General features: G+C 48.5%; 1 long non-coding RNA gene across 2 annotated transcripts in view; it reads right to left on the bottom strand.

The window, feature by feature from the left end:
• The window catches only part of LOC135180319 (uncharacterized), a 49,070-nt gene that overhangs the window by 19,702 nt on the left and 14,832 nt on the right, over window positions 1-14,536 (bottom strand). For both annotated transcript variants that reach the window (XR_010304387.1, XR_010304386.1), the window contains exon 2: window positions 6,775-6,887. This is a non-coding gene — a long non-coding RNA (uncharacterized LOC135180319). The remainder of the gene's footprint in view (window positions 1-6,774; window positions 6,888-14,536) is intronic.

Below are 14,536 nucleotides of genomic sequence, written 5' to 3'. Positions count from 1 at the left end.
TCACTCTCTCTGGCAAGAACTTCCTTCTAACATCCAGCCTAGACCTCCTCCAGCACAACTTGAGACTGTGTCCCCTTGTTCTACTGCTGGGTGCCTGGCAAAAGAGACCAATCCCCACCTCTGGACCCACTCCACCAATTCAACATCCTTCTTGTGCTGAGGGCACCCGAACTCGACTCAGTACTCCATGACAAATCCAAATCCAAAGGTGTAACTTCTACTATTCTCTGTTCCAAAGCTTCCCTCAGCTGAGCAGACAGGATTGCAGGACAGAGATGCCTCAATGTAGCACTTTCAGGAGCAGGATGGCTCGGGTGCTGTGCCCTCCCTCCCTCTTCTCTTCCCTTTTTATTTTGCCAAATCAGCTTACTTTGAAGGCCAATGCAAACATCCTAAATGTATGCTCGTGTAGCTGTCCTACTTCTGCAACCTATTTTAAGCATTAAGCAATTCTAAACAGTCTCTGATTCATCTCAGGTTATTAAGGAGAGGGACACAGAGAGAGAGAGAGAAGGAGGGGGGGAGGAAAGAAGAAAAAGAAGAATAGTCCCTAACATCTGCTGGAATTTGGATCACTTTAATTCTTTGTTTTCTAGGTGTAAGAACAAGCAGCTAAGATTCTGCCACAATCCTGACCAGAACCACCCAGGATTTAGTATTTCTCAGGATTTATGTAAATTCCTGTAGTTTAAATGCAGTCTGGTGATGAAGACAGGATTCTCCTTTTGTAACCCTCGGGCACATGAGTGCCCTTTCTCTTTATGCAAATCACGAGGACTACTCAAGGATGAGTTTTAAAGAATCTCAGTATGGTGGAGGCTGGAAGGGACCTCTGGAGATCATCCAGTCCAATCCCACTGCTACAGCAGGGCACCCACAGCAGCTTGCCCAGCAGCACAGTGCTCAGCTGGCCTTGGAAGCTCTCCACACAAGGACACTCCATAACATCTCTGGGCAGCCTGCTCCAGGCCTCCAGCACCCTCACAACAAACAACTTTCTCCTCCTGCTCAGGTGGAACCTCCTGGCTGCCACTTTGTGACCCTGTCCCTTGGCCGGGCCCTGGGGGCACCCCTGAAAGCAGTCTGGCCCCAGCCTCTTGCCCCCCACAGGGCCTTTATCTCTTGCTGAGCATTGCTCAGCTCCCCTCTGTGGCTGCTCTTCTGCAGGCTGTCAGCCTTTACTCTTCCCACAGCTGCTCCAGGCTTCTCAGCAACTTTGCAGCCTCCCCTGGACTGTCTCCAGCAGTTCTCTGTCTCTCTGATCACCACTTCCCCCAACACAAAACCCTTCAAGTACACACAAACACATACAAGTTCAACCTGCACTTCAGCATCAGTCTCAGTAAATAGCTGGTTTGAGCTGTGCTCCAACTCACCATTCTCCCACCAAGTTATTCTTTATAGAACTGAGGATGAGGAGAAGCAAAGTGAAACCACAGCAGTCAATTTGCCAAGCCCGATAGAGGTAGTGCCTGCACCTCCGAGAAGTGCCTGGCTGCTTTGTGCCCGTGCATCAATTAACATCTGACTCTTTACACCCTCACTTATCACTAGTTCCTACTCCTTTGAAGCCAGCAAATGTTAGCTTTTCAAGTCTGTCAGTTTAGGATTCCTCATGACCAACTCAATTTTGGTGCAGCGTGAGGAGAGACTGCAACGCTCCTGCAGCATTTGTAAAGAGGGGAGAGGAAGTTAAAAGGAGAAGATGAGAAGATCCTGCTGGTGGTGTCCTAGCAAATTAATACATCTGATGACAAACCAAATCAGCAGCAGCTGTAGAAACACAGAACTGTTGAGGCTGGAAGAGACTTATGAGATCATAGAGTCACAGAACATAACTGGTTGAAAGAGACCTCCAAGATCATCCAGCCCAACCTTCAACCCACCACTGAAGAGGCAACATCACAAATGCCTGCAGGGATAGGATGAGGGCAATGGCTTCAAACTGGAGCAGAGCAGATTTATACTGGATGTGAGAAAGAAGTTCTGCACCAGAAGGCTGCTGGAACACTTCAACAGGTTGCCCAGGGAGGTGGCTGAGGCTCCTCTCCTAGGAAGATACGACTTAACCAGCAGCTAACTGCCGTACAGAGGAAGTATGGCCACAGATAGTGTTTTGCTGGTGTCTACCTTGATGTTTCTTCTCTCGTTAGGCTTCCTGAAGTGCTGCTGCCATTTATGAGTGATCTACAAGGAGATATCTTCTCCCCTAATGACAGACACGGGCCAGAGCCATCAACATCTCAGCGGATCAACTGCTTCCTTCCAACTGGACAGTTAAATAACCCTCCCAAAATCTCCTATCTCTACTACTTTAAACAAGTTTTCAGGTGAGGAGAGCCAGCGTGGCACAGCTGTATCACAGAATATCACAGAATCAACCAGGTACATCTCCCAGGGCCTCACAAAAGCTCAGAGAGTGCTGGCTATAAATAGAGTCCCCATTTCTCAGCTTGCCACCTCGAAGTACCCATTCTTGCAAAAAATTAAAGCTTTTCCATAAGGGACTGGATGCAAACCACACTCATTTACATCCCTATCTGCAGGCTTCAGAACAAGCCACAGGTGGCCAAAGCCAGGCTTGGGAGATGAATCTGAATCTCCAAGGCACTGTGCTGCCTTGCTCCGGCTGTAATTTCACGGTGCGGCCAGCAGGCGGAGACAAGAGGACACCCTGCAATGAAGACACAGTCACACGTGGCATGGGATGCCATGAGAAGCAGGAGATGCAGCCACAGCATCTGGGACAGACATTTTCCAGGCACCCAAAATGTGCTTGGACCTGCTGTCTCATCTCACCCTGGCCAGCCAGAATGCAGGCACAGGAGAATCTAGAGAAGAACTAGAGACTGTTGTGGGGTCTCCTTCTCTGGAGGCTTCCAAGGCCTGTCTGGATGTGTTCCTCTGTAACCTGTGTTAGATAGCATTGTCCTGCTCTGGCAGAGGGGTTGGACTCGATGACCTCCTTGGGTCCCTTCCAACCTCTAACATCCTGTGAACTTCAGGGGCAGTGCAGAGCATGCCAGGGAAAAACACTCATTTCCCTGCAGTTCAGCTAGCAAGGCTTTTATTTAGCTAGCAAAAAAGTCCTGCTCATAGGGAGGGGAGACCTCATTGCTCTCTACAGCCCCCTGAAAGGAGCCTCCAGTGAGGTGGCATTGGTCTCTTCTCCAGTCTGAAGTGATAGAACCACAGGAAATGGCCTGAAATTGTGCCAGGGAGGGATAGTTTGAAGATTAGGAAAAGATTCTTTGCTGCAAGAGTGGTCAAGGACTGGAACAGGCTGCCCAAGGAGGTGGTGGAGTCCCCATCCCTGGAGGTATTCAAGAAACCTGTGGCCATGGCACTCTGGAAAATGGTTTAGTGTCCATGGTGGTGTTGGGTTGCTGGCTGGACTGGATGATCTTAGAGAGCTTCTCCATCCAAAACAACTCTATGATTCTATGAGCTGATTCTTCCTCAAATAGTGGCTTTGGGAAAGGAACCAGCATGATTCTTTGCCTCCCTTGACAAGATGGAAAGACCACCTACATCCATCTTCCTTATGCCTTCTGATGTCTTAGCTGCCCCTATTGCACCGTGCAATTGCTCCACTGTGGAGAAAGCAGGAAAAGGAAGAGAGATTCGATCTCTGTCCTCTTGCTAAGAGAGAGAGAGAAGAGAGAAAGAGAACACAGAAATCTCGGATTGGCTGTTCTGATGAAGTAAAAGTATCTCAGTTAAGCATCTGGTTGTGAGAGATGAATCATTTTTCTCTCTCCTCAAAGTGGTCCCCTTCAGGCTGTTCCCTGGGGAGCTCACTGCAGGTTGGCTGCCAGCAGCCACAGACGATGACTAAAAGATGCAGGAGATTGCTTCAGAGGTGACCAAGCCCCAAGGGACATCCTCAACCACAGAGCAGCGTTCCCAGAGAGTTGCTTGCTAATTAAAGATTCATTTCATCTTCAAAAACTCCACCACATAAACAAGACCTCTCTAAACTCTCTTTCTTCTGCTTTCTTTGGGGCACTTGGCTCTTAACTGAGCTGGCTGGAGGGGTCCCCTAAGATTTCCATGAAAACCAAATGTGACAAAGAAATTTAAGCACATTAACAACTGGAAATTCAGTGAGCTGCTCAGAGATGCCCAAAGTGAATTACCACAGCACTTCACAGGCTCAGAGGATGTCAGGGGCTGGAAGGAACCCAAAGAGATCATTGAATCCAGCCTCCCTGCCAGAGGAGGACCACACAATCTAGCTCAGGTCACACAGGAACACATCCAGACAGGATCTTGAAAGTCTCCAGAGAAGGAGACTCCACAGCCTCTCTGGGGAGCCTCTTCCAGTGCTCTGGGACCGTTACAGGAAAGAAGTTCCCCCTTGTGTTAAGATGGAACCTCCTGTGCTGCAGCTTACACCCATTGCTCCTTGTCCTATCCCAGGAGCAAGTGAGCAGAGCCTGTCCCCCCTCCTGACCCCCAGCCCTCAGATATTTGCAGACATTCATTGAATTCCCTCTCAGTCTTCTCTTCTCCAGACTAAACAGCCCCAGGGCCCTCAGCCTCTCCTCATCAGGCAGTGCTCCAGTCCCCTAATCATCCTCACAGCCTTCCACTGGACCCTCTTCAGCAGATCTCTGTCCCTCTTCAACTGGGGAGCCCAAAACTGGATGCAATACTGAATGCAGTACACTTTAGTGCTTTTGTAGCATCTTCCCTCTCCAGCTGCAGCCTACCTTAATTGAAATCCCTGTTTTAAAGACAGCAATAGGAAGAAAAGTAGAGGAGGATGCTTTGATCTATAAAAACATTGAAAGGAACATGTTATAGTGTCATAAAGGACAAAATAAAAGAAGGAGGTGGCTCAGGAGAACCAAGGATAAATCAAGCATAAGCCAGCATTAAAAAAACCAAAGTAAATGTCAGAGAGAGGCTGGGGAAGGGAAGCCTCCAGAATAACTTTGTATAACTTCTTTTAATCTTTGGACAATTCGATGCCGAAGAGGTGAAAACCTGAAGCATCAAAACAGTCACTGAGCCAAAAATAAGCAATTTCTCCACCCTGAAAGAAGCAGCAGGTTAGCTGTGCCAGGCAGATTGTCTGACAGTGGGACTCTTCCTGGGGAAAAGCTGCCTCTTCTGCAACTCAGCTCTTCTAAAACTTGGCCAGCTGCAGCTACAGCGTCCAGCTCCTGCTTAGCTCCTGTCTGGAGCCAGTCCAAACACTGAGCATGTGCAAGTTAAGTGAAGAAATAAAAACAGCTACAAGCCCCTGCTCTAGGAATATTTCCATTAATAGAGTATGAGCCTCTGAACTAGAATCCATTCATAGATTTCCTCCCTATTATAGATTCATAGAATGCTTTAAGTGGGAAGGGACCTTAAAGCTCATCCAGTCCCATCCCTCTGCCATGGGCAGGGACACCTCCCACTAGCCCAGCTTGCTGAAGGCCTCATCCAGCCTGGCCTTGGACACCTCCAGGGAGGGAGCATCCACAACCTCCCTGGGCCATCTCTTCCAGTGTCTCCCCACTCTCACTGTAAGGAACTTCTTCCTCATTTCTAATCTAAATCTTCCCTTTTTTTTATTAGTGGCTGCCAAATTTAAATAGCTTCTCTCTGTGGTGGCAGAGTGCTTAGAGTGCTCTGTGCTTAGGGTGATGTTTTCACCAGGCAGAATTAGGTCTGAGCCATGCCTTAAAAGCCCAATGTTTTCATGAGAGCAGGCTCATTTAAGCACACATTAGTACAGATCACTCATGAAGCATCCAGCAAGATTTACAGAATCACAGCATGGGCTGGGCTGGAAGGGACCTCCAAAGCTCATCCAGTCCAACCCCTTGCACTCAGCAGGGACATCCTGCACTAGAGCAGGTGGCTCACAGCTCTGTCCAGCCTCACCTGGAATATCTCCAGGCATGGGGCCTCAACCACCTCCCTGGGCAACCTGTTGCAGTGTTCCAGCAGCCTCCTGCTGCAGAACTTGTTCCTTTCATCCAATCTCAATCTGCTCTGCTCCAGTTTGCAGCCATTGCCCTCATCCTGTCCCTGCAGGCCTTTGCAAACAGTCTGTCTGCAGCCCTCTTGTAGACCCTTCAGGCACTGACAGGCTGCGGTTAGATCTGCCTGGAGCCTTCTCTAGGCTGAACTCCTTCAGCTCCCTCAGCCTGCAAGCAAGAAAGCTCTGCTACTTGTTTAAGCTTCTAAAGATGGGGTGTGGAGGTGAAGCATTGCAGCAAAAGCTATAAAATGATGAATATTAACTTCAGTACAGAACTCTAGCAAAGGCATAAACTAATCCAAAAGGATCATTCTTTAAACGTTCAGAAATGAAATTTCTAGATTAGCCAAACCAACAATGAATGTTTGTGCAGGACTAACCAAAAATCCACTGACTTCAACTCAAAGCTTTTTGAGAAGAGAAAATCTGATTGGTTTTGTCTGATGAACCAAATCCCATGCAAAGCTGATAAGACTTTGCTGGCAAGGGACAACACAACAGCAAAAACCCTCAGCAGGACACAAAGGAGCTCTACAAAGCAAGAATAAACACATCAGGGCTTTTCTTTTCATCTACCTTTCTGCTGATTTCCTGATGTTGCTTGAACTTAGCCCAAGCATGAAGTCAGGCTCCATCTGTTCTCGCGGGCAAGCAGACAAACTGTCGATTGCTAAGTGACCCCAGGAGCTCCTGTGGGTGCTGGTTTGAGGAAGGCAAATAAACCTCCCCAAACTTGGCAGTACAAACACATTGCCTGTCAGCAGCCTGTCACACACCCAAGGGAATCGACTTACCCTCTTAACTGAGTAGAATTCCTTCTCTTGCCTGTGGCAGGGGTGTCCCGGGGCAGGGCTGGGCTGGCCATCAGCTCAGTGCCAGAGGCTCTCCAGGAATCCCTCTGTTTTCCCTACGGGAAGGAGGGAGAGAAACTGATAGGTGGGAAAGAAACTAACCCAGCTGGGATGGAAAGAAGACCAATCATAGAATCAACCAGGTTGGAAGAGGCATCCAAGATCATCCAGTCCAACCTATCACCCAGCACTGTCCAATCAACTAGCTAGGACCCCAGAACTGGACACAGCACTCAAGGTGTGATCTGACCAGAACTGAGTACAAGGGAAGAATAACCTCCCTTGTGCTGCTGATACAGGCCAGGATGCCATTGGCTCTCCTGCCCACCTGGGCACACTGTTGGCTCATGCTCAGCTACTATCTACCAGTACCCCCAGGTCCCTTTCTGCCTGGCTGTTCTCCAGCCACTCTGTCCCCAGTCTGTAGTGCTGCTTGGGGTTGTTGTGGCCAAAGGGTAGAACAGTATCAGCATCACCAAGGTTGGAAGAGACCTCACAGATCATTAAGTCCAACCTGTTACCACAGAGCTCAAGGCTAGACCATGGCACCAAGTGCATGTCCTGCACTTGGCCTTGTTCAATCTCATCCCATTGGCCTCTGCCCACCCATTCAGCCTGTCAAGGTCCCTCTGCAGGGCTCTCCTGCCCTCCAACTGATCGACTCCTGCTCCTAGCGTGGTGGCGTCTGCAAACTTACTGACAACGGACTCAATCCCCTGGTCCAGATCAATGCCATGGGCTAGAGACACACAGACACAAACCAACATGGAACCCAACCCCTGAGGGCACCACTGAGGTCCCTTCCAACCTCTAAACTTCTGTGGTTCTGTGCAACTATAAATTGGATGAAGCTGAGCTGTTGGCCTCTGCTGTGCTGGAGTTAACCCAAGCACTGGGTTTGGCTCCAGGATGAGTTCCCACATCAGGCAGCTGTTACCAGCTTACAACTGTCAGAAATGCAAAGCTCTGCCACACATTTACTGCCATCATTGAAATTCTCCTTCAGGAAATAAGAGTCCCAGCAAAAGACTTAGCTGAAGGTGCTCGAAAGTTCACACGTGTGCTGCTGGAGCTATCAAAAGCTGCATCAGACACCTTCCAGCAGGAGCACCCACACAGAGCCACAGCATGCTTTGGGCTGGAATGACCTCCAAAGCTCACCCAGTCCAACCCCCTGCACTCAGCAGGGACATCCTGCACTAGAGCAGGTTGCCCACAGCCCTGTCCAGCCTCACCTGGGATATATGTAGGGATGGGGCCTCAACCACCTCCCTGGGCAACCTGTTGCAGTGTTCCAGCAGCCTCCTGCTGCAGAACTTGTTCCTCACATCCAATCTCAACCTGCTCTGCTCTAGTTTGCAGCCATTGCCCTCGTCCTGTCTCACAGACACTTTAATTAAGCCTCTGAGGCAAGGTACAGCTCCCAGCAGGGTCTGAACTCTATTTAAATTTCAAATCATCTCAAAAACGTTTGAGCCTTTGATTGCTGTCCCAGCTGCTTTGTGACCACTGAAGGGATTCCTCTGCTTGCCTTTCTTTTAATTAGACGACTAATTACTGCAAAGTCTGTAGCAATTAATCCTCTGATGGTAGCAGTTAGGACAGCACCAAGTGAAATGCAAGAGGACTACAGGTTTGGCCACCAAGAGGAGGACCAAGATAATTATTTTATGTATAAACCTACATATATTTAATACCTAAATATCCATTTCTATATAAAATCCAGGTGTGTATTACACATGCACAGGTGACCTATTTCTCAGCAGCAAATCATTTTGCACTTCTTCACATTAATCCCATGCTAAGAAAACCCTAACACTTGGTGCCATGAACATCTTCACATGTCTATAGCCCAGAAAGGATTTGTCACTGGAGCAGCTCTGCAAGGAGCAAAGGCTGAGAGCCCTGCAGCTATCGAGCCTGCAGAAGAGCAGCCTCAGAGGGGATCTGAGCAATGCTCAGCAAGACCTGAAGTTTTTGCAAGTGCTAAACTTCATCCCTGAAGTAACTTGAACAAAGCTCAACTTCAGAGTTAATATTTTCAGTACCAACACTGAAAAATAAAAGGGCTAAAGCCAATATTTCCCCCATCAAGGTTTGGCAATGGCAGTGTTTAAATGTCACCCAGCACAACAGCATTTTCATGGATTAGATGTTACCAAATATCAGCTTATCCTCAATAAAATGTGCACTTCCCACAACTGCAGAACTACTCTCAGTGGAGCCAGAAAAGATTTCTGCTCATCAGACTCAACTTTCATTCCTCTATGCAGCAAAAGCCAAGGATTTAAAGGGAACTCTCTTTCCATTCTATCTCCTGGGGAGCAGAGAGAAGCCACAGCTCAACCTGTTCACTCCCTGCCACCAGACAGCCCCCAAACACCTAAGAACAACTCTTCAGGGCAGTGTTCATTTAACTGTCTTGGTAATTCTTCTTAGAAATGTTCCATTACCTGTTAAACAGCATCTTTCTGATTCGTTTGTGGAACAGAGTAGTAGGAAATGTGGCTGTAACTGAAGTCCTGTCACTTCACTCAGGTACCTAACACAGCAACTGACCTCCAGAAGAATCACAGAATCCAGACTGGCTCAGCTTGGAATGGACCTCAGAGCTCATCTGCTCCAAGCTCCACACCATGCCCAGGGACACCTCTCAGCTACACTCAGCTGCCCAAGGACTCATCCAGCCTGGCCTGCAACACCCCCAGCAAGGAGGCAGCCACACTGAACAACTTCTTCCTTAGCTCCACTCTAACTCTGCTCTGCCTCAACTCCAAACCATTCCCCCTTGGCCTGGCTCCAGACACCCTCAGCAAAAGTCCCTCTGCAGCCTTCCTGCAGGATCCCTTCAGGCACTGGCAGGCAGCTCTGAGGTCCCCCTGGAGCCTTCTCCTCTCCAGGCTGCACACCCCCAAGCTCCCTCATCCTGTGCTCACAGCAGAGCTGCTCCAGCCCTTGGAGCATCTTTGTGGCCTCCTCTGGACTCTCTCCAGCAGCTCTGTGTCCTTCTGCTGGGGACAGCAGCACTAAACCTCTTATTTCAAATTTCCCATCTGAGCAGACAGCAGCAACCAAGCCCCCACACCAACTTAAAGAAACAGAAGAAGAAAACCACTGTTTCATTAGACTAAAAAGAAACAACACCCCCCACATTTCCCATTATTAGTTGCCCTATAAATAAGGGATGCAAAATTATCTCTTTGCAGCTCTCTGCATGTCCTGAAATACTATTTTTGTCAGGATTAGAATTGAAATGACTCCCCCTGACACTTGGGCTTCATTAACTGTAAATTCATGGCCTTTTACTAGTAGATATCCAACAACATGAGACACTTTACATGCTATCATCAGGCACCCAGGGAGCAGGCAAGGCTACAGACATGAACAATGAAGGAAGAGGTCATCCTGCCCAGCCAGGTGGTTATGGATAACAAGATTGCTTCACAAGACTTGCCCTAAATTAAAGGATTAAAAAGGCATCACTCTGGGAGCCTCTGACTTTTTTTTCCTCCCTCCCCCCAACCCTGAAGCTGTTCTGAAATATTAACTTTGCAAGGACACCACCATGGCTTTTTCCAAGGCAAACTGATAGGCTTTGTGCCCACACAAATAAAGCACAGCAGAGAGTCCCAGACATCCCTAAGCAAGTATCAATTAAAGCTTTGAAAGGCAAGGAAGGACCATGGTTACTACACCTGTTTGGAGACAGAGCCCTGAGCCACACCACCTCAGATCTTCTAAAACAGCAGTGGAGGTCAATACACACTGCTGAGGGACTAAGATGAGATGCTCAAGGCCTCATCCAGCCTTGTTACCTGTTACAGACTCTCACCACCCTCACTCCGCAGAACTTCTCCCTCAGCTCCACTCTAACCCTGCTCTGCCTCAGCTCCAAACCATTCTCCCTTGGCCTGTCTCTGGACAACCTCAGCAGAAGTCCCTCTGCAGTCTTCCTGCAGGATCTCCTCTGCTATTGGAAGGCTCCCCCAGAGTCTTCTCTCCTCCAGGCTGACCACCCCCAGGTCCCTCAGCTTGTCCTCACAGCAGAGGTTGCAGCAACCCAATTAAAACAAAGCACTTGGTGCCATGGTCTAGTTGACTGGCTAGGGCTGGGGGATAGGTTGGACTGGATGAGCTTGGAGGTCTCTTCCAACCTGGTTGATTCTATGATTCTTTTGGAAGATCATGCTGCAAGCTGAGTGCTGAGGCTGAAGTGGAGGGGCTCTGGAGACCTTAGATTTTCATCAGGTTTCTTGGGTCCTCTTTTGTAAGGGAAACTCAGAAGAGAAAGCAGCTCACAGCTTGTCCTGGCTTCACAGTTTCATTCCTTAGGGGTTTTGTTATTATTTTTACCTCCTGCTTACAGAAGGACCAATAGAAATTCCTGGCCAGAAGGCCAAGAAAGAGTATGAGAAGAGTACCAAGCTTTCCTGTTTCAGGCAGAGCATTGCTTCACTAAGAATACTAAAGGTCTCCTCCAACCAAAGTGGCTCCAAGAACATTAAGCCCAGGCCTTAGCCTAACACTGCCAGGCCACCACTAAACCATGTTCCTCAGTACCACATTTACACTGCTTTGAAACCTCTTCAGAGATGGGATGGGAACTGCTCCAAGAGAACTTCTGCTGGAGAAACACATCAGGAAATGAGGCTGCCAGAACTCCCCGAGTCCAGAGGGGTGTCCCCATCCAGGGACAGTACATGGATTAAAGACAACATGGTCCAAGATGCCCAGCAGACCCCAGGCCATGTTTGTGCTGATCAGGTGTAAACCAGAGCAACCCTAAGGCAGAAGCCAGCAGACAGCCAAGAGGAATGGTTAACAAACCCTGACAGTCTCTGCAGGTCTCCCAACTTGCTTCTACAGCATCCATCTGTAAGTGGGAGCAAGTCTGCAGCATGAAACCCAGAGCCCAAACCCAGGTGGGCAGGGGAGAGGTCAGGTTTGGTCAGTCCATTGCCAAACTCTGCACCCATCAGCACACACCCATCAGCTCCAGGTGGGAAGAGGAGACAGATCCAGCAACTTCCACTCCCTGGTTCATTGTGGTGCTCAAAAACCCACACAGACACTTCAGAACATGGTCTGGTGAGCACAAGTTTAGTGTTGGCTTGTTGGTTGGACTTGGAGACCTCAGAGGTCACTTCCAACCTTAATGATTCTGACTGTGGGGCAGGTCAGTAGAAGCAGCTCTGTTCCCTAACCTGCTCATTAGCTGAGGGATCAAAGAGGCCATCAAACACCTTCTTAATTACAGCAGAGCAATTCTTTTTAAACAGGCTGGAGCTAATTTCAGCAAGAGGCTTTCGTTAGACTGCGCGAAGGGAAGTTGGAAGCTTCCTCAACAGTAGGCTTTGATCAGCCAAGGAGGAAACAGCAGCAGGGCCCAGAGTAATTCCTCTTTGAACAACAGATAACAAGAACCTTTTGCCATCAAATGGGGAGGTGAAGGTAGGCTTGGCAAAAGACCCCCCAAACACTGATGGCAGTTCATGGATTCTTTAGCATTTCAAGGAGATTTCTCCTTTTGTGACTGCAAAAGGCACCAGGAGATAGATTTGTGTTACAAAACCTGCAATCTGCATTCCACTTGGGGCTTTAAATAGGAGCATTTGATCCATTTGGTACAAAGTGTGCTCAGAGGACCTGTTACATACTTCAGATGTGGTGTGAAAGCTGAGTGTCCTTACAATCTTTATGATACAGGCTCAGACCTTCTCCCAAGGTCATGATTTCATTGCATGAAGCTGTTAGAAATGGACATAAGAATAAAGTAACACAGAAATAATCCTCCTCTGTCCCCCCAAAAATGAATTTATGAATTTAGATTACAAAAACTCAGGAAGTTTAGAATGGGGACTAGTAAGATCATAAGGGTGCCACATTAATCACTTATGATTAAATAAACTGAACTACAGAAGTTTTTAAGAGAGTTTAAAGGGAACTGCCCTCAAAGTGCCTTTAAAATTCAGGATCTTTTGAAAGTCTACCTATCACTGACATCAGGAATTCCTGCTGGCCAGGAAGAGTCTGGAATATAAATGTGTATAAAGATCCTAGAATAGCTCAGCTTGGAAGGGACCTCAGAGCTCATCTGCTCCAACCTCCACACCATGCCCAGGGACACCTCTCAGCTACACTCAGCTGCTCAAGGACTCACTCAGCTTGGCCTGCAACACCCCCAGCAAGGAGGCAGCCACACTGAACAACTTCTTCCTTAGCTCCACTCTAACTCTGCTCTGCCTCAACTCCAAACCATTCCCCCTTGGCCTGGCTCAGACACCCGCAGCAAAAGTCTCTCTGCAGCCTTCCTGCAGGATCCCTTCAGGCACTGGCAGGCAGCTCTGAGGTGCCCCTGGAGCCTTCTCCTCTGCAGGCTGCACACCCTCTGCTCCCTCAGCCTGTGCTCACAGCAGAGCTGCTCCAGCCCTTGGAGCATCCTTGTGGCCTACTCTGGACTTTCTCCAGCAGCCCTGTGTCCTCCTTCTGCTGGGGACAGCAGAGCTGGAAGCAGAGAAATGAATGAGATAAATACCTGCTTCCTACACCACACTCAAGAAGCAGCTCAACTTCAGGGTTCACACCTAGCCAGAAGACAAGAACATCTCCCCTGCCTGATGCACAGTGCATGGAGCATCGCTGGCAGCCACAAGCAGCCGGTCAGCCAATGAAAGACTAAGTGCAGGCTGCTCCTACCTCTTCTGTATTCACAGATCTTAAAAGAACATTTAGAGGTTTGAAACCTCCACTCATTTTCATTCTTTTATCCTCTCCCCATCTATGAGAATGGACTTTGACAAATCCCCAGGGGAAAGAGAAGAATGTAAGTAAGAGAAGCCCTTTCCTTAACTGGGTTTTGGTGCACAACACCCTGCTGGTCAGCTGCAGAAGAACCTGGTCAAGCATTTGCATTTACTCCATTTCAATGATTTTTGTTGCCTTTCATTATTGATTGTTTCATTTTCAGACCCTAAGCCAAAGGATATTCTGTACCATGAGCTGTGTCAAAGGTTAATAAACCCCAGTACCCTGAGGAACTTGAAGGGAATACCTCTTGGCTGCTGTACAGTGTGTGAACAGCCCTGTCTTCTTGTCTGTGAATAAATCACAGCACAAACAAGTGAAAGCACACAGGAACTGCTGTGTACAAGAAGTGCTGCTGAGGGACATGGTTTAGTGTTGACCTGGCAGGGCTGGGCTAATGGTTGGACTTGATCCTAAAGATCTTTTCCAGCCACAAATTATTAGTCTGCTGCAAAAGTGAGACACAGCACTGCACTACAGAAGGGCATCTTAAATCCCTTGGCAATGCTCACTCATCCTGTCCTTCAGCTAAATCAGCACCTTAGAGAGCCATGAGGATGACTGGGGGACTGGAGCATCTCCCTTAGGAAAAGAAACTGAGAGCCCTGGGGCTGTTTAGCCTGGAGATGAGAAGGCTGAGAGGAGATCTGAGCAATGTGTACAAATATCTGAGGGATGGAGGTCAGGTGGAGGGGCCAGGCTCTGTTGGGTGGTGCACAGCAATAAGCCATGGAGCAATGGATACAAACTGGAACAGAGAAGGTTTCAGCTCAACGTGAGGAGAAACCTCTGTACAGTGAGGCTGACAGAGCCCTGGAGCAGACTGCCCAGAGAGGCTGTGGAGTCTCCTCCTCTGGAGGCTTTCCAAAGCCACCTGGACACATTCCTGTGCAGACTACCC

Source organism: Pogoniulus pusillus, chromosome 13, assembly GCF_015220805.1.
Source record: "Pogoniulus pusillus isolate bPogPus1 chromosome 13, bPogPus1.pri, whole genome shotgun sequence".
NCBI classification, from domain to species: Eukaryota; Metazoa; Chordata; class Aves; order Piciformes; family Lybiidae; genus Pogoniulus; species Pogoniulus pusillus.
Note: the sequence above shows the minus strand (reverse complement) of the source record. Positions and strands in the feature narration are given on the sequence as shown.